Source organism: Cricetulus griseus (genome assembly GCF_003668045.3).
Source record: "Cricetulus griseus strain 17A/GY chromosome 1 unlocalized genomic scaffold, alternate assembly CriGri-PICRH-1.0 chr1_0, whole genome shotgun sequence".
Classification (NCBI taxonomy): domain Eukaryota; kingdom Metazoa; phylum Chordata; class Mammalia; order Rodentia; family Cricetidae; genus Cricetulus; species Cricetulus griseus.
Window position 1 is genome coordinate 274,202,047 of NW_023276806.1, and position 19,930 is coordinate 274,221,976.

The window sequence follows — 19,930 nt, forward strand, 5'->3', positions numbered from 1 at the left end:
AATATTTTGGGGGACTCCAAATAAGGTCATAATCCCTTATACTGCTCAACAAGTTAAGATACTTTGTGGAACTGTGGATGACTGGGCCATTCTGCGATGTGGATTTTCAGGAAATATAGATAATCATTATCCAAAACACCCTCTAATGTCATTTTTTTAAAGAACATCCAGTCATTTTTCCTAAAAAGACTGCAGCAGCTCCTATTGCTGGAGCCACAAATATTTTCACTGACGGATCCAAGATGGGCTATGGAGCCTATATGATAGGGCATCAGGATCCAGTGCAATTTCAATATCAGCCTGGCTCTCCCCAGATTATTGAATGTAAAATTGTTCTTGAAGTGTTTAGAAATTGCCCGTTCTCCTTTAATTTAATTTATGGTTCAGCATATGTTGTGAATGCTGTTAAGGCCCTGGAGGTTGCAGGACCTATCAAACCTAATAGTACAGTTTGCAAACTCTTACAGGAGTTGCAAAAGTTGATCTGGCATCGCGATCAGAAATTTTTTATACAACATATTAGGGCTCATACCAACTTGCCCGGACCTCTATCAAAAGGCAATGAGATCGTAGATAACTCTACTAGAGGGGAATATGTATTTTTCGCTTCCCCTGCGGAGCGAGCACAGCAATTTCACAAACAATTTCATGTATCTACAAAAACTTTACAGCAAAGTTTTGTCTCGAGCAGAGGCTAGACAGATAGTATTGAATTGTCAACAGTGTATAACCTTTTTGCACCTCCCTAGCCTGGGGGTCAATCCCATAGGGTTATTGCCCTTGAAGATCTGGCAAATGGATGTAACTCATTTTTCAGGATTTGGAACTCTTAAATATATCCATGTGTCTGTGGATACCTGTTCAGGCATCATCCATGCCACCCCTATGAGTGGGGAAAAGGCTTGCAATGTCATTGGACATTGCCTTGAGGCATGGGCTGCCTGGGGAAAACCTCAGCAATTAAAGACTGACAATGGTCCTGCTTACACAGCTCAATCTTTTACCTCCTTCTGTAAACAGATGGAAGTCCAATTAAACCATGGCCTGCCTTATAATCCCCAAGGACAAGGAATAGTTGAAAGAGCTCATCACACATTGAAAGAATGTTTATTAAAACAAAAACGGGGAATAGGCCATGGTAGAACACCAAAGGAACAACTATCCTTGGCTCTCTTTACTCTGAATTTTATAAATTTGGAGTCTCAAGGCCTTTCTGCTGCCGATAGGCACCAGACTCAGGCACCTTCTCAGAAGGGCTACAAAAGATGGAGAGATATCCTTATGGGTCTATGGCATGGACCGGACCCGGTGTTAGCATGGGCGAGAGGTTCTGTTTGTGTTTTTCCTCAGGATCAGCAAGACCCGGTGTGGAATCCAGAGAGACTAACGAGGCAGTGCAACAAACAAGATGAAGCCTCCGATATTGATTTTGCTGCTGACCTTGACAACACCGTGGCTGATCCAGGCCAGAGAACAAATCCTGTGGGCCAAAGTGAAAGCGTGGCCAATTCCCTTGCCTGTTCATAGCACATCTAAAGTTTTGCCTGTTTTCTTTTCTACTAGTTGTGAATTGGGCTTGCCTTGTGTCCATTTAGACCCTGACACTGCCCAGTATTCAGCCACTAATATTTCTCTCCATGGAGCATTATGCTTCTCCCTTCTTAATAATTCTAACCCATGCATTTGGTTGAAGAATGGTTCTGTTGGCAATTGACTTGATCCCCTTACTCATAACCAGATCTCAAGCGCTATGCTCACTGAAGTCCTGATTCAGATTAATACAGGCGCTAGTTCTGGCTCTGGCACTGATACAAATGGGACTAAGGATGTAAATATCACTAAATTTCTGATGCTGATGGAGGGGCTCCGACCCTCAGATTCACGCTTTAATCAAGAGAACTCTACCGCTCGAAAGGTCTTGCCTTATTGTGCACCCAATCGAGGCTATCCTCCTCATTGGACACCCTGTCAGAGTCCGGACCACAAACTTAAACAGATAGCTCCAGGTTTGAATTTACTCTCCCTCTTGGCAAGTACCAGTATAACCTAACTCAGGGAGGTTCCCAAAGAACAGGCAGTAAAAATACCTGGCCATGGTTTCAATGGGTACTCTCCAACGAGCATGGAGCATTTACTTCTCTTGAACCTTTTGCAGTTCTCCAGAATCTCTGCATGAGACTTCTTAATATTTCTGGTACAAGGGATGAGAAGGGACCTTCTCTTAAGAATCTATCTATACATAAAACTTTGAATAATCTCACTGTTCCAGCTAGCCCAGTATGTTTAAAAGCTCCCTTTTTCTTTCTGCTCTCTAATGCTACTAATGCTATCAAAGAAGTGATCTCGTGCAATTCGACTGACATCAACTGCATTGCTAGTCAATGTTGGAATGGTTCTGCTAATACAGCAGTAGTGATGAGGATTCCTATGTATGCTCCTGTTCCAGTTAAAGTGGATACAAGAACATTTCCCATTACGGAAATCATAGGAACCAAATGGCATTTTGGCATAACTGCAGCATTGGTTACTTCCATAACCCTTTCTGCAGCAGCGGCTATGACTGCTGCCATTGCCATGGCTGCTCAGGTCCAAACAGCTGAGACAGTCAATGATACTGTGGAAAAAACAGCTACAACATTAACTACTTTAAGATCTATTGATGGCCACTCAAAAGCTGGCATTCTAACTGTGAACCAACGAGTGGACCTGTTGCAGGAACAGGTGGATGACTTAGTAACCTTAACTTCCATAGGATGCATTCATTCCTTTTCTTCTTTGTGTATCACCTCCAGGATAGCCAACAATTTCACAGAGAACAGCAACCTGAGTTGGCAGGTGAGTGCCTACCTTCAGGGAAATTGGAGTCAACAGTTCGAGAACCTGACAGACACCCTAACACAACAGATTGTTGCCGTGAATGCTACATGCCTGAGCCTGCCCACTGTTAATACCCTCTTAACTTGCTTAACCCTTAAGCAAGCCTTTAGCTTAGATAAGGAATGGGCTGGAGTAGGGGTTATGCTTTCCATGATGTTAGCCATTTTTGTTTGCCTATGGTGCCTATGCAGGATCAGGAAGTCACAAAAATCCCAAGCTGCCATATTAGTACAGGCCTTTGCTGCTGTGGAAGCAGGACAGTCCCCTCAAGCATGGTTATCCATGCTGACAGACAAATAGATGTCTTTCTCGCCCTTATTGAGTGAGTGATGCGTATCTGAATCAGTCATGCTCAATGACCGGCACCTACCCTCTTGCAATCTTCCCAGCATATTATGCTAGAGGCATTTTCACTCTTCTTCCAGGACCTGCTCTTGTTTCTCCTTAGCCCTCTTTTGTTTTTCTCTAGAAACACCTTTGCATACCAAGCTAAGAATGGATTTGCTTTGTCTACTTAAGAATTAAACATTAGAATAGAAAGGTGTCCTGCGATCTCCACAGTGACTTATTTCAGGCACTTTGAAAAGAAGTCACCAGGTTTGACAGTCACTAGGCCTGATGAGCCATCAGGCTAGGGAAGAACAATAGGGTTTGTTCATGGGGATCACACTAGCACTTGGTTAGACAGCTGATTCCCTGTAACCCTACTGCCAAACAGGGTTTCTCTGTAACCCTTGCTATCCTGGAGCTTACCCTGAAGACTAGGCTGGCTTTGAACACAGAGATCTGCCTCCTCTCTCCAGAGTGCTGGGATTAAAGGTGTGCACCACAACCACCACTACCGAGCATGTTGCTTTTAATTTGTATGTGTGTCTGTGTGTGGGTATGTGCAAGGGAGTGCCAAAGGCATTGAGCTCCAGGATTCCTTCTGGAGCTGGATTAATGGCAGTTGGTCTGGGACTGAAACAAGAGTCCTGCAAGATCAGAGCACTTTCACCACGGAGCCATCCCTCCAGTGCCTTCTGTGGGTTTTCAATCCCTTGACTTGGGTTCCAGGCAAAGCACATGGGAAGCTCACTGAATATTATATGTAGAATCCCTTGTAAGGAGTTGCCTTTACTTCTTGAAAAAGAAATGGTTTGTGTTCTTTATGGAAAACAGTGCAACCTGCAAAGCTTGGCTTTGTAAAGGATTCATGGATCTCACTGCTGTGAATGATACCAGGGGCAGGAGCACAAATCAACTACATTCTCAGTTCCTGTTGGAGAACTGTTGTCTTTCTAAAGATTTGTCAGTTTTCATCTTTATGGTTGTAAGAATCTTGCTTAGATGTTTCTAAGTGCACTGCCTGCTTATCTGATGATGGAAGCAGCCAGAAGAGGGAGCTGGGAGCAAGCCTAAAAACCAAAACAAAACCAGCTAAGACTATAAGAAGAATGATGTTTGGATGGCCTGGGGTATAATTCACTAGTAGTACCTTTGGGTAGCATGCACAAAGCACTGGTCCATATATCAAGTTTGCCTGGGAATTTCAGTGCCACAGTGGACTATATCCTTGGCTGTGTATGTGTGTATGAATCTGTTACTTATGACAATCCCATTCAACAGATTGACAAAAATTAAGCATCTATGTAAGTTACACTGGGATCAAGAGATCAAGATGTTGGGCTGGCTCAATGGATCCAGTTTAATTTCTGAGCAGCCACATGGTAGCCCTCAGATCCTGCAATTCCACTTCCAGGTGTTCTGACACCCCTTTGGCCGGGACAGGTGCCTGCCCACATGATGGGCACACATACATCCAGGCACACACACAGAGATCCAGCACAGAAACATGAAGTAAGCAATTTATTTTGAAAGCCTTAATTCATATGGAAGCATAAACATAGTATGCAGATTGCTAATTCTGACATACAGTTGTAGCTGCAGAGTCATAACTATGTCAAATGGAACCTCCACTTGTGGCTTCCATTTAAATGAAAACATTCATAAACAAAATCTGGGAATGTGGGCGTCGTTCTTTCCAAACTGCTTCCTGCTGATCGGGGGTGCTGAAATACCATGGGGATCCTAAGAAAACCCAGAAATCTTGACTATACTGGTCTTACTGCATTGTCCCAGGTGTCTTCAACATTCAATACCTGGCCATTGCTTCAGGGGTTCTTCAAACTCTGTTAGTCTGGAAGGAATCCGCAGCTTTTCATTTTCTGTGGAAACAAAAGCAGAAATTCTTTTCCCAAGTAACCTGTCCTTATACATAAATTTGAAGCCAAAGTAGGTATGAAATGCCAGAACTGAATGAATCCAGCAGCATTTACAATAAAGGTTACTTTAGCAGTTCTTCATTCCTTGGCAATTGAGCAATTCAAAGACAGCACAATATCATTCAGTATGTGGACTCTGTATTTTCCTTTTTTATTATTCTATTCATTTTCTACATCTCAGTTTCTATTTTTTACTTTTCATCTTTTTGACAGAGCTTTTCTATTCCAATGCAACTCTCTCAGGGTTTCCTGCCTTTTCCAGGACTTTACCAATCCACACAAAAAATTCTTAATTGCTGGCCAGCCTGTCAAGGGCCATCTCTCAGGGTCCCCTTTCTTTACTGACCACATGAACCTCCCCCACCATGACTTAGTCCCAGTATCAGGTGAAAGCCTGGAGATTTAGTTAAAAGCAGAGGCATCTGGCAGCTTGTGTCATGTGCATCTGTCCAACCTTGTTCCAGAGGGAGAGCAGTCCTATACATACTCAGTGCAGGGGAGAAACCCCAGTTGTAATAGATGCCAGTGGGCAAGCCCTGGACTGTAAGCCACAACTAGAAAACTGGATGCATCTGTGGTTATTGGGAGACAAGGAACTCAGAGACCCCCATGCAAGTTGTTGGGCCCAACAACATTAATCACAATAATTGCTGCTGAGAACCTTTCCTGAAACTGCTAAAGCTGAGCATTCCCGAAGCACACACGTCATGACTCAACCACCCTATATGTATGCATTTGCATTTACCAAGTAAGAGCATTTACAATATTCAATACAAAAATAACCAGTATCTCTACACTCAGTACTAAAAGATGAAGTAGAATATTCAATGTCTAAATTTCACATCAGTTAAGTCAGTGAAGAACACTTGCCCTTAACCAAATGAACAGAAGGCCAAAGCATCCTTGTCTGTGACAGTAAGTCACATAAGACTTAAGATTCTCAGGGATCATAGGAAACCCAGCTCATGGTCCATAGTAAATTGGAAAGGACAGCAATACCTCTGCCGAGATCCCAGAGTTGAGAAGGTGGATGAATGGAAGGACATGAAGTTGTCCCGGAGCCCCTGTCAAATCCGAAGGAGGAGCCACCCAACAGAGACCAGGGTAGCCCAGCGCTTCGGAACCTGTCAGAGACTGAAGAGCCATCCACTAGAAAGTCTTTAGTTTCCCAAGAAGTTTGTAATAAAAAGGAAAAGCCAAGGCAGATGAATGGGATGACTGGGACAAAGATGTGGGTGGTATTGTCTGGAGACTGCCCCAGGAGTTGCTGGGCTAGCCTGGAGCTTCAGAACCTGCCAGGGACTGAGCCATGGTCTGTCAGGCATGGCCCTCATGGTGACAGAACCAGACCCTAAAAGGCATCCTCTGCCCTCCACATTCTTAGGGTAGCACCTCCCTCGGTCATCAAGTAAATAAATAATTGGCTTTTGAGACAGGACTCTCAAGTTTTAAACGTTGTGTGTGGACTCCCTCCCAATCCGATGTAAGGACTCCCCGGGAAGATGCAAAATTGGATTTACCATTTAGCCACATTCTAGAAAAGACGAAGCTGCAAGCACAGATCCTCAGAGTCTCTGCAGGTCCAGTGGGGACCGCCCTCTCACTTGCCGATCAGGGGCCTCTGGTGTGGACCATAATGAAAATAGGCAACTAGCGGTGGCTGCTCTAGAGCATCTCCCAAGCCAGGCTCGGTTAGAGGGCACGAATGCAGGAGGAGTTTCCTTTCGAGGTCTCAGTTTATCATCCACCAGAGCTCTCACACAGGAGAGAAACCCTTTCAGTGTCCCTTCCTGCAGTCCTCCGTCCTTTGGGTCCACCAGCACACCCACACGGCTCATCCCCTCTCCAGAGCTATGTCTACCACCTAACAAGAACATAGGTTTATAGTATGTTTAAAGAGCCTCTTTCTTCTTCCATTACTCAGTTTATCCATTTCATTAAGTATTTAACTTGGTAATACTTCTTAATCAAAAGCTGCTACACTAGCTGCCAAGGCTGAAGAATACTAAAAGCTTGCCTGGATTCATAGCAAAATGGCTACGAAGTAGTTGTCTCATTTCAACAGGAAATGGAGACATTTTTGTGCTTGCTTTACAGAGAGACGATAACAAACCAGTAAATGGCCCCAAAGCAGAGTCCACGGCATACATCCAATGTGGTTATGGGGAAGAAGGGCAGAGATTGGATTGGATCACACATCCCCATGAAAATGTAGGGAAGAATACAAAAAGCAAGACGGGAATGGAGGTGGGGCAGTGATGCCAACTAAGAGAGCCCCGTTATCGAGTAAAAGCAAGGGAGACCTTGATCAAATTTAACCCAGGTTGAACATTCCCAGCCCTCTGAGGAGGACAACCAGGAAACCAATCCTTCCCCGATGTTTGCACAGACCTTAACAAACGTCATGAAAAATGTTCACTGTTTACCTGTACACACAAACTTTCTGATCGACATAAAGTTGGTGCGTCTGGCCTGCGGCACCCTCAGTTCATCTGGCTCAGTCCGAGTCCTGTGGGATTCCCAGATCCCAGGATGGAGACCCCAGTCCCCTGTGGGCACCTGAGATTGCTGTGGTGCTTAGGAGACTCTGCAGAGAGTGGCGTGTCAGAACATGCATTCGGGCATAGCGTGGATAGAGCTAGAGCCTGAGTTTGTAGCTCAGTTCTGCAGGACTGGAGACACACCTTCTGAGTGGTGTGAACCCTACATCACTGTGCTGCTGTCAGAGATGCCTAGCAAGAAGGCTCGAGAAAGCAAGAGAAGGAGCCGAGCCCAATGCGATTTCCTACAGATGTAGAATACAAGTGTGTTCATCAACTCCTGAGGATTGCAGACAAAATTGCGGCAAAACTTCTGTATTTATTTCCAAGCTCCTCAGTTTAGTAACCTGAGTTCTTCAAAAGATTCTCCAAGAAGGGACTCCTAGAAAGGAAGTTCTCCCACTTGGTGAAAATGTCTGTTTTAGGAGTTGGGAGATGGCTTGAGTTTGAAACACATTTGTTTCTCTGCGGGGATGAGGCAAAAGGTGAAAGAACTGGTCTGGACAACTGTCAGTCAAATGAAGGAAAACAATCAAAGGCCTCACAGATGAGTTTGAAGAACTGGAATTCTTAAGTACAATCCCCATAGGCCTCACCTCCATTGCGAACTTACCCAAGTTAAACATACACAAGCAGCTCGACCTAAGCCATAACAGAATCTCAGGGAACCTTGAAGTATGGCAGAAAAAAAGTCCCAACCTTAAGCATCTAAATTTAAGTGGCCACAAAATAAAAGACCTCAGCACAATAGAGCCACTGAAGTTAGAGAATCTCAAGTGCCTAGACGTGTTTAACTGATGTGACCCACCGGAATGACTACCGAGAAAATGTGTTCAAGCTCCTGCCCCAGGTCACAATCCTAGATGGCCACGACAGGGACAACAAGGAGGCCCCCGACTCCGATGTGAAGGCTATGTGGAGGATGATGATCAGGAAATGAGGATGAGGAAGAATGCGAGGAATAGGCCCAGCTAGTGGAAGATGAAGAGGATGCAAACAGTATACACGGAAACACAGTCAGCAGATAGACTTGGCACAACAGAAACCACCTTCAGGGATACTAACCAAACCTAGTAGGCCGCCAGCAAAGCCAAAGAACAAGACACGGAAAAGAAGCAAAAAACGACCCCTAAAACAGACAAGCTGCAAAAGGAACCTCTAGTCTTAGCTCTTAGGAAAATGGTAATCAAGAGCAGCTTGCAACTAAGTACAGTAAAATGCATGACATTTGGATGTCATCCAAATTTCAAAGATTTGGCTAGTGTGGTCCACATGATGATCCTGTTTTGCTGGGAAATATTCCTGCCTTTGAGGAGATATTAACACGGGTGGCGCATAGTAGAGACGTATTAGGCTTGAAACACAATACCCTATTTCCTCCTGTCAGATACAATTCAGAAGGTACTCTGAATCAGCCAAGGAGGAAGTGAAAGTTGAGCCACAGGAGTCTCTACCATCATGCCAGTTCAAGACAGAATCCAGCAGGCAGGCATTAGCAGACCTGGCAGATCGAGCTCAGGGAGAGCCCAGGGTGAACATCAGTGAGAAAGCTCAGCCTCTGCCACAGCCTTCCCCTCCATCTAACCAGTGTGCTCACATACCTGGTACTGATAAAAACAGTTTCATCTAGTTGCTCAAGAGAGCCTGATGCGTCAGATACCGCCAACGTTGCCTTGTACCTCTCCTGACACACCCTTTCCGGAACTCTTGTCCATCCTCAGGAAAGAGAATGTGATGAATTTCAATGGGATGACAATTGGATTTGCAAAGTGGAGACTACAAACACCAAGCAATAGATCATCGGAGGACTGTATCAAACACAGTGCACACGCATAAATGCTGCTATATTAAAACCTAACTGTTGATCTACATCTTTGAATTGCCCTTCCTGACGAGCATCTCACAAGAAATGAGAAGTTTTGGGGCTCTATTCTGCTCAGCTGTGATTTCACATTGTTCTGCACTTTCTGGTTTTCTCTGATGTGAAGAAACCTGCAAATTTCTTATCTCCTGTGAGAGCGATTCCACTAAATCTTTCAAGCCTCTTGGCTTCTGCTGAATTTTGCCTCTCTGGGTTACCAGTTAAAATTGAGGGAGAAGGATGGGCAGTGGTGCGGTAACCTTTAATCCCAGTACTTGGGAGGAAGAGGCAGGTGGATATCCGAGTTCGAGACCCTCCTGGTCTACAAGAGCTAGTTCCAGGACAGCCTCAAAGCCAGAGAAATCCAGTCTTGAAAATGCTTAGAAAAAAAAAAGAAAAAAAGAGGGAGGTGAAGATACTGAGTAACGCTTCACACTCATCCCAATCTCTGTGCCCTCTATATTCTTTTTCATCCAGCTGCTCCTAAGCAATAGCAGAGGTCTCTGGTCTCTATTAAAGTGCTAACCAGTTCAGGGCCAGGTATTTCCTGCTGTTCTGTGTCTATGGGAAGTCTCACCTTAAGTTTCCCAAACCATGGAGCAGCTCAGATACACACACATACGCTGGTGTCTTCTGTGAGGGAAGCAGCCTTTCAAAACTTTTAAACTCTAAAATCTTCTGTACTTGTTTCTGCTTTGCTTCCCCTTTCCTGGCTATTAAAATGTAATTAAGCAAATATACAATCATCTGTCTAGTAATGTTCTGTCTCATTTCTCTAACTTATAGTTACACATTTTTATTCTTTTCAGGGTCACTCACTTCTCTATCATCGGGCTAATATTCCTGGTCATCACCCTTTATAACCAACCAAGTGAATTTCAATGAAAACACATTTATACACGATATTTGGGAAAGGGGGCGTCGTTCTCTCCAAACTACTTCCTGCTGTTAGGGGTGCAGAAATACCACGGGGATCCTAAGAAAACCCAGAAATCTTGGCTAGGTTGGTCTGCGAGGCTGCCTTGTCCCAGCTGTCTTAGATGCTGGATCACCTGGGAACTGCTTCAAGGGGGTCTTGCTTCATGAACTCACTAGTCTGGAAGGAACCCACAGCTTTTCACCTTCTGTGGAAACAAAAGCAGAAAGTCTTTTCCCAAAGAAACGATCCTGCTACTTAAATTATGAAGTCAAAGTAGTTTTGAAATATACGAGTTAACTCAGCAGCCTTTAAAATCAAGCGTAATTTTTTGGCAAATAATTCAAAGAGAGCACAGTAGCATACTGTATGTGGACTCTGTATTTTCTTTTTGTATTATCCTATTTGATTTTTACTTCTCATTTTCTATTGTTCTAGTTTTTTTTTAAATTTTCATTTGCTTTTTGAGACAGCGCTTCTCTATTTCCAATCCAAGTCTCAGGAGTTGAGGCCTCCTTACTCTACCTTTACGAATCGACCCTCATAAACCTTGCTTGCTGGCTCGCCTTCCGAGGGCTCTCACTCAGGTTCCCCTTTCTTTTCTGGTATCAATGGAAACTCCTCAATCAGAACTAAGTTCCAGTATGAGGCGAAAGCCTGAATATTTAGTTCAAAGCAGAGATGTCTGGCCTCGTGTGCTATGTGCATCTGTCCCACCTCGTTCCAGAGGGAGAGCAGCCTTCTGTACACTGACAGTACAATGGAGTAATCCCAGGGCTAAGAAATATGGGAGAAACCTCAGGTGTAATTGATGCCAGAGGGCAAGGCCTGGGCATCACACATGCCCTTGAAAAGGTAGGGAAGAATACTAAAAGCATGACGGGAATGGAGGCCGGGCAGTGGATGCCAACCAAGAAAGTCCACTTCTGGGTCAAGTCAAGGGAGACCTCAATTCAAATGTAAATGAGCTTGAACTGCTGATCGGGTGTAAAATCCACCATCTCAGGATGGTAGATCAAGAAGCACCACTTTACAGTCAAATTGAAGATGGCTCAGCACAATTAACCCAGCTTGCATCTGCAATTAATTTCAATCTCACACCTCCTGAGAGTGAAAATACTGAAAGTCTACCCGGTGCCCTGCTGGAAAGACTTTACAGCAGAAACATAGTCAGGAGAAAGGCATGGCACAACAGAACACATCTTCAGGTATACCAAACAAAACTAGTATACCATACCACCAGCAGAGCCAAAGAAGAAAACACAGATAAAAGCAGAATTGACCCCCAAAGAGACAAGCCAAAAAAGGAGCATCTAGTCCGTAGCTCACAGGAAAACAATTAGGAAGAGCAGCTTGCAACGAAGTACAGTAAAATGCATGACATTTGGATGTCATTCAAATTTCATGATTTGGCCAGTCTGGTCCACATGATGTTCCTATTTTGCTGGGAAATATTCCTACCTTTGAGGAGATATTAACACCGGTGGCTCATAGTAGAGACATATTATGCTTGAAACACAACACCCTATTTCCTCCTGTCAGATACAATTCAGAAGGTCCTCTGAATCAGCCAAGGAGGAAGTGAAAGTTGAGCCACAGGAGTCTCTACCATCATGCCAGTTCAAGACAGAATCCAGCAGGCAGGCATTTGCAGACCTAGCCGATCGAGCTCAGGCAGAGCCCAGGGAGAACATCAGTGAGAAAGCTCACCCTGTGCCACAGCCTTCCCCTCCATCTAACCAGTGTGCTAACATGCCTGGTGCTGATAAAACACAGTTTCACCTAGGTGCTCAAGAGAACCTGGTGCATCAGATACCACCCTCGTTGCCTGGTACCTCTCCTGAGACACCCTTCCCAGAGTTATTGTCTATCCTCAGGAAAGAATGTGATTAATTCCAATGAACTTCCAGTTGGCATTTTGAAGTGGAAACCACAAACACCAAACAATGGACCACTGGGGGATTCCTTCACACACAGCACGGACAGATTTGAATGAGACCATTGAGAACTGCCTTAGGGAACCTGCAAAACTGCTACACCTTTAGCGAATGACCAGAAGAACTCCGACTTGGAAGAGACCCTGTGAATGTAAAGGTGAGTGCTCATTTGTGTGGCATCCACACCACAACTAAATCTGAGTATCAGGTGAAAGCCTGGAGATTTAGTTAAAAGCAGAGACATCTGGTTGCTTGCCCCTGTCGGTCCTTGTTCCAGGGAGAGAGCAGCCTTATATACACTTACAGCACAGTGGAGAAACCCCTGGTGTAATTGATGACAGTGGGCAAGGCCAGGGCTGTAATTCAGGACTAGAAAACAAGATACCCCTGTGGTTATGGGCAGAAAAGCAACTCAGAGACCCCCTTAGGAGCTGTGGGCCAACAATTTATCACAATAGAACTGCTAAAGCTAACCCTACCCGAAGCACACACGTCATGACTCAACCACCCTGTGTGTATGCATGTGTTTTTGACAAGAATATTTATAATATTCAATACTAAAAATAACCAGTATCTCTACACTTGGTACTAAAGGAAGAAGTAGAATATTCAATGTATGAATTACACAGCAGTTAAATCAGTGAAGTAACCCAAGTACTGACACTGGCTCAGGAGACTTGCCATCAACGCCAAGCTTGCCTGGATTCATAGCAAAGCTGCTAGGAAGTAGTTGTCTCATTTCAGCAGGTAATGGAGACATTTTTTGTGCTTGCTTTACAGAGAGACGATAACAAACCAGTAAACAATCCATACCCTGCATTGGATGTATGCAGAGTCCACGGCATACATCCAATGTGGTCATGGGGAAGAAGGGCAGAGATTGGATTGGATCACACATGCCCTTGAAAATGTAGGGAAGAATACAAAAAGCAAGACGGGAATGGAGGTGGGGCAGTGATGCCAACCAAGAGAGCCCCGTTATCGAGTAAAAGCAAGGGAGACCTTGATGCAAATTTAACCCAGGTTGAACATTCCCAGCCCTCTGAGGAGGACAACCAGGAAACCAATCCTTCCCCGATGTTTGCACAAACAGTAACAAACGTCTTGAAAAATGTGCACTGTTTACCTGTAGACACAAACCTTCTGATCGACATAAAGTTGGTGTGTCTGGTGTGTGTGGCACCCTCGGTGCATCTGGCTCAGTCCGAGTCCTGTGGGAGTCCCAGATCCCAGGATGGGGACCTCAGTCCCCTGGGCGCACCTGAGATTGCTGTGGTGCTTAGGAGACGCTGCAGAGAGTGGCGTGTCAGAACATGCCATCGGGCATAGCGTGGGTAGAGCTAGAGCCTGAGTTTGTAGCTCAGTTCTGCAGGACTGGAGACACACCTTCTTCTGAGTGGTGTGAACCCTACATCACTGCGCTGCTGTCGCAGATGCCTAGCAAGAAGGCTCGAGAAAGCGAGAGAAGGAGCCGAGCCCAATGCGAGTTCCTACAGATGTAGAATACGAGTGCGTTCATCAACTCCTGAGGATTGCAGACAGACAAAATTTGCGGCAAAATTTCTGTATTTTATTTCCAGGCTCCTCAGTTTAGTAACCCGAGTTCTTCAAAAGCTTCTTCAGAAGGGACTCCGAGAAAGGAAGTTCTCCCGCTTGGTGAAAATGTCTGTTTTAGGAGTTGGGAGATGGCTTGAGTTTGAAACACATTCGTTTCTCTGCGGGGATGAGGCGAAAGGTGAAAGAACTGGTCCTGGACAACTGTCAGTCAATTGAAGGGAAAAAATCAAAGGCCTCACAGATGAGTTTGAAGAACTGGAATTCTTAAGTACAATCCCTGTAGGCCTCACCTCCATTGCGAACTTACCCAAGATGAACATACTCAAGCAGCTCGAACTAAGCCATAACAGAATCTCAGGGGACCTTGAAGTATGGCAGAAAAAAGTCCCAACCTTAAGCATCTAAATTTAAGTGGCCACAAAATAAAAGACCTCAGCACAATAGAGCCACTGAAGAAGTTAGGGATTCTCAAGAGCCTAGACCTGTTTAACTGTGAGGTGACCCACAGGTGAATGACTACCGAGAAAATGCATTTAAGCTCCTGACCCAGGCCACATACCTCGATGGCCACGACAGGGACAACAAGGAGGCCCCCGACTCTGATGTGGAAGGCTACGTGGAGGATGGCGATGCGGAAATCAGGATGAGGAAGAATACGAGGAATAGGCTCAGCTAGTGGAAGATGAAGAGGATGCAAACAGTATACACAGAAGCACAGTCAGCAGATAGACATGGCACAACAGAAACCACCTTCAGGGATACTAACCAAACCTAGTAGACCGCCAGCAAAGCCAAAGAACAAGATACGGAAAAGAAGCAAAAAACGACCCCTAAAACAGACAAGCCGAAAAAGGAACCTCTAGTCCTTAGCTCAAAGGAAAATGATAATCAAGAGCAGCTTGCAACTAAGTACAGTAAAATGCATGACATTTGGATGTCATCCAAATTTCAAAGATTTGGCCAGTCTGGTCTACATGATGATCCTGTTTTGCTGAGAAATATTCCTACCTTTGAGGAGATATTAACACCGGTGGCTCATATTAGTGACACAGGCTTGAAACACAACACCCTATTTCCTCCTGTCAGATACAATTCAGAAGGTACTCTGAATCAGCCAAGGAGGATGTGAAAGTTGAGCCACAGGAGTCTCTACCATCATGCCAGTTCAAGACAGAATCCAGCAGGCAGGCATTTGCAGACCTGGCAGATCGAGCTCAGGTAGAGTCCAGGGTGAACATCAGAGAGAAAGCTCACCCTCTGCCACAGCCTTCCCCTCCATCTACCCAGTGTGCTAACATGCCTGGTGCTGATAATACAGTTTCACCTAGGTGCTCAAGAGAGACTGGTGCATCAGATACCACCACTGTTGCCTGGTACCACTCCAGACACTCCCTTCCAGAGCTACTGACACATTCTTCTTCCTCAGCCTCAGCATGGACAGTTCCAATGGCATTTAGTGGGGATTGCAAAGTGGGAACTTCAAACACCAAGCAATGGACCACTGGGGGACTGTATCACACAGTGCACAGGCAGATTTGAATGAGACCATCAGAAGAGACCATCAGGAACTGCCTTAGGGAACCTGCAACATTGCTGCTACCTGGACCGAATGAGGACAAGGACTCTGACTTACAAGGCCGGCCCCCCCACCCCCCTTGACTCTAAAGGTGAGTGCTCATTTCTGTGGCATCCCCACCATGACTAAGTCTGAGTATTGGGCAAAAGCCTGGAGATTTACTTAAAAGCAGAGACATCTGACTGCTTGAGCTGCTTGAGTCTATCCGATCTTGTTCCAAGGGGAAAGCAGTCTTATATACACTTACAGCACAGTGGAGAAACCCCAGGTGTAATTGATGCCAGTGGGCAAGGACATGGCTGTAAGCCAGGATTAGAACACAGGATGCACCTGGTTATGGGCTGCCAAGAAACTCAGAGTCCCAGTGGGGGTTGGGGCCCAACATCTCCCCCTTTTTAAATACGAATTAGTGTTTGTCTTAGGTGACCAGGACGGTGATGCCAACCTTATCTGTCAAAGGAGAAATCACCCAGGCTGCATGACTGTCCTGTCTTAGGTTGGCTCGGATCCTCTTGGTGTCCCCCATCATTAGCTGCCTAATTGTTGTAGGCTCAACTATAGTTGAGCTGAAGGATTCTAATGCTGTCTTAGCGTTCTCATAAACTACTTCTGTAATAATCAAACGTTCAATACCTGTATCTGTCATTATCCTGGATGATGCCTGCATTAGCCAGGAGACAAAATTCTGACAATAGTTCTCAGGTCCTTGCCTGCTCTTTATAATGCCTTTGGTCCAAGTCCCAGTGGCTGGAAACTTGTTCCAAGTTCTCTTAGCAGTGTAAATGCTGATTGGCGAAGCTGCCCTCTCATGACCTAACTGCTGATCTACATCTTTGTATTGCCCTTCCTGGAGAGCATCTCATGAGAAACAGGAAGTTTTTAGGCTCTATTCTTCTCAGCTGTGATCTCCCACTCATCTGCAAATTCAGCTTTTTCCTCTGATCTGAGGAAACCTGCACATTTCTAATCTCCTGTGAGAGTGAGTCAAATGTTTTAAAGCCTCTTAGCTACTCCTGAATTTTACAATTGGGGTTTTGTCTCTCTCTGTTACCAGTTAAAACAGAGGGAGGGAAAGCTACTTCGTAAATTTTTCACACTCATCCCAATCACTCTGCCCTGTCTATTTTTCATCTAGCTGATCCTCAGTAGGCACAGAGGTCTCTTGTCTCTATTACATTGATAACCAGTTCAGAGGCAGATATTTCCTGCTGTGCTGTGGGTATGCACAGTCGCACCCTTCATTACCTCTGCCACAGACCAGCTAGGACATATCTGCCTTGGTGGCTTCTGTGAAAGAAGGAACCTTTCAAAGCTTTTAAACTTTAAAATCTTCTGTACTTGCTTTTTACTTCAGTTCTCCTGGCTATTAAAATATACCCAAGTAAATATACAATCATCTGTCTAGTAATTCTCTGTCTCATATCTCTATGTGCCTTTTTACTCTCAAGGTTCACTCACTTCTCTTTATTAGGTGGCTAATATTCCTGGTTTTTACCATTTATAACCAACCCCATTTAAATGAAAACAAACTTTTATAAATATTTGGGAATGTGGGCGTCGTTCTCTCCAACTACTTCCTGCTGTCAGGGGGTGCTGAAATACCATGGGGATCCTATGAAGACCATGAAATCCTGGCTGGAAAGGTCTGCAAGGCTGCCTTGTCCCTGATGTCTTAGATGCTGGACCACCCGGGACACAGCTTCAGGGGTTCTTTCTGCATCGAACCACATTAGTCTGGAAGAAACACACAGCTTTTCACTTTCTGTGGAAACAAAAGCAGAAATTCATTTCCCTGGTATCATGTCCTTCTACCTACGTTTTAGAGCCAAAAGCATTTTTGAAATAAGTAAGTTGAATCAATCCAATGGCATTTACAATCAAGTGTAGTTTAGCAGTTATTCTGTTCTTGGCAATTGAACCATTCAAAGGCAGCACAATAGCATACAGTATCCAGACTCTGTGTTTTCCATCTATGCGTGGCTCATTTAGTTATTTTATTTCTTTTACTTTCATTTTTTTCCATCTTAATACCAACCAGTCCTTGTTTCTTTAAAATTTCTCTGTATTTTCCTTTGAGATAGAGCTTATCTATTCCAATCCAACGCTCTCAGGAGTTGAGGCACCCTTTCAGTACCTATACCAATAGACCCTCATAACTCCTTACTTGCTGGCAGGGCTTCCGAGGGCGTTGTCTCAGGGTCCCCTTTCTTGCTGGATCTTGGTGGATCCTCCACTTGTGGCGCCTGTGTGACAACTAAGCCTGACTATCAGGCGAAATCCTGGAGAGTTAGGTAAAAAACACAGACGTACGGCTGCTTGTGCTAAGTGCTTCTCACTGACCTTATTCCAGGGAGACAGCAGCCTTATATACACTTACAGCACAGTGGAGAAACCCCAGGTGTAAGAGCTCGTGGAGAAACCCCAGGTGTAAGAGGTTCAGGAGAAACTCCAGATGTAATTGATGCCAGTAGGCAAGGCCTGGGGTGTAAGACAGAAAAAGAAAACAGGATGCACCTGTGGTTTTTGATTGACTCACAGAGACCCCGGTGGTAGCTGTGGCCCAACAGGTTTTTTGTGTATATTTTTTTTTTTTTAGGGTCAGGGCATCTTTGGCCCTTTCTAGTCTAGGTAAGATGCACTAAGTATTTTCTTTTTTTTCTTTTGACATTTTACTTTACTTTAAAACAATTCCTGCGGATCCAATACCTTAGGCATTGACGGGCCTGTGCATTGTGTTGCACATATCCACATGAAATATACACACCTAGAAGGGCTGGAGTTGTGCTGGATTCATCCCTTTCTTTTTATTTTGTTTCTTTTTTACTTACAAATATTCCCTGCTTGCTATAATGCTTCCTGCACACCATTACCCGTGGTTCTACCTACAGCCTTGTATGTGCTAGGGAAGTATTGGACATTTGAGCTGTACCCTCCACCCAGAATAATGACTTTTAAAAAACACCATTGTGTTATGTATTGTTTATGATCTACTAAAGCCACTGGAGATGAAAATGCAAAGCTAGCTACAGCCATAGAGCCAGGCAGTGGTGATACACACCTAGAATTCCAGGAGCCAGGTGGGAGTGGGGGCAGCACACACCTGTAATCACAGCACTGAGGAGGTGAGACAGGAGTGATAATGGCTGGGTGGAGAAAGGAATATAAGTCAAGAGGAGACAGGAACTCAGCCTATTAGCTTCTGAGGATTCCTAGTGACAGGACTGCCATTTCAGTTTGGAAGAGGTGAGAGCTATTGGCTTGAGTGCTGTCTTTTTCTGATCTCCGGTGGCTTTATTAAATCAAACAACATATCACCACAATTTCCCTTTTTGTTTAATGCAAAAAGAAAGACCACAACTCACAATAGAAACTGTATGCAATAAGTACAATAAATACATACAACATGGACAGGTCTCAGTGACAGGTGATCATAAGGGGACAGACTGAACCTGCTATTCCCAAATTTTACATTTAAAGAAAAAAACTGGACATGAATGTTCATGTTTGATAGGCATTTAAGGATACCCTGGACAGACATCCCAGCAAGAGGAATGGGTGGGTCTAATCTTCAGAAAGCTGAGTCTCACTTAGCGCACAGCATTTAGAATTTGGGTCAAGTGGACGTTGTTTTTTAATGTTGGGTAAAAAACTTCTTTCAATATAGACCTCACTGTGTTGGAAACAGATCCACCATCCTTGCAAATCCAGAGATTAATATTGTGGACCACCTCACCTGGCCTTAGTAGCCTAATTTTTGTTTTTGTTTTTTGAGACAGGGTTTCTTTCTGTAGCCTTGACTGTCCTGGAATTCACTCTGTAGACCAGGCTGGCTTTAAACTCGGAGATCTGCCTGCCTCTGTCTAATAAAGGCTTGTATCCCCACTGCCTGGCTGCCTATGTCTTTTTTTAAAGATTTTATTTTATTTATTATGTATACAACATTCTGCTTCCATATATATCTGCATATCAGAAGAGGGCACCAGATATCATAACGGATGGTTGTGAGCCACCATGTAGTTTCTGGGAATTGAACTCAGAACCTTTGGAAGAGCAGTCCTTGCTCTTAACCTCTGAGCCATCTCTCCAGCCCACCTATGTCTTTTTTAAAGGACATTAATATATAAGGTAGGATGGGCTTGATCCCTAAGACATCTTTCAATTCTCCTTCCCTTGTTCTAGGGGGGAAGGTGTGCACCTCTAATCTCAGCTAGTGACTTGCCTTTTACAGCCACCTCCCATGTTTTTAAGACAGGCTGTCAGGTGTTGGAGACTGGCCTCAAACTCACTCTGTAGTCCAGACTTGTCATGCTTCAGGATCCCAAATGTGTGAACAGCCACAATTTATAACTTAATAAAATTTTATTGATATTAAAAGTTCCATGCCAGGCGTTGGTGGCGCAGG

The 19,930-nt window shown here is 44.5% G+C and overlaps 2 pseudogenes; both read left to right on the top strand.

Annotated features, from left to right (window-relative positions):
- Positions 1-8,093: 8,093 nt before the first annotated feature.
- LOC118239544 lies at positions 8,094-13,897 on the top strand (annotated as a pseudogene).
- A 221-nt stretch (positions 13,898-14,118) lies between these two features.
- On the top strand, positions 14,119-14,618 carry LOC118239545 (annotated as a pseudogene).
- The last annotated feature ends 5,312 nt before the right edge of the window (positions 14,619-19,930 follow it).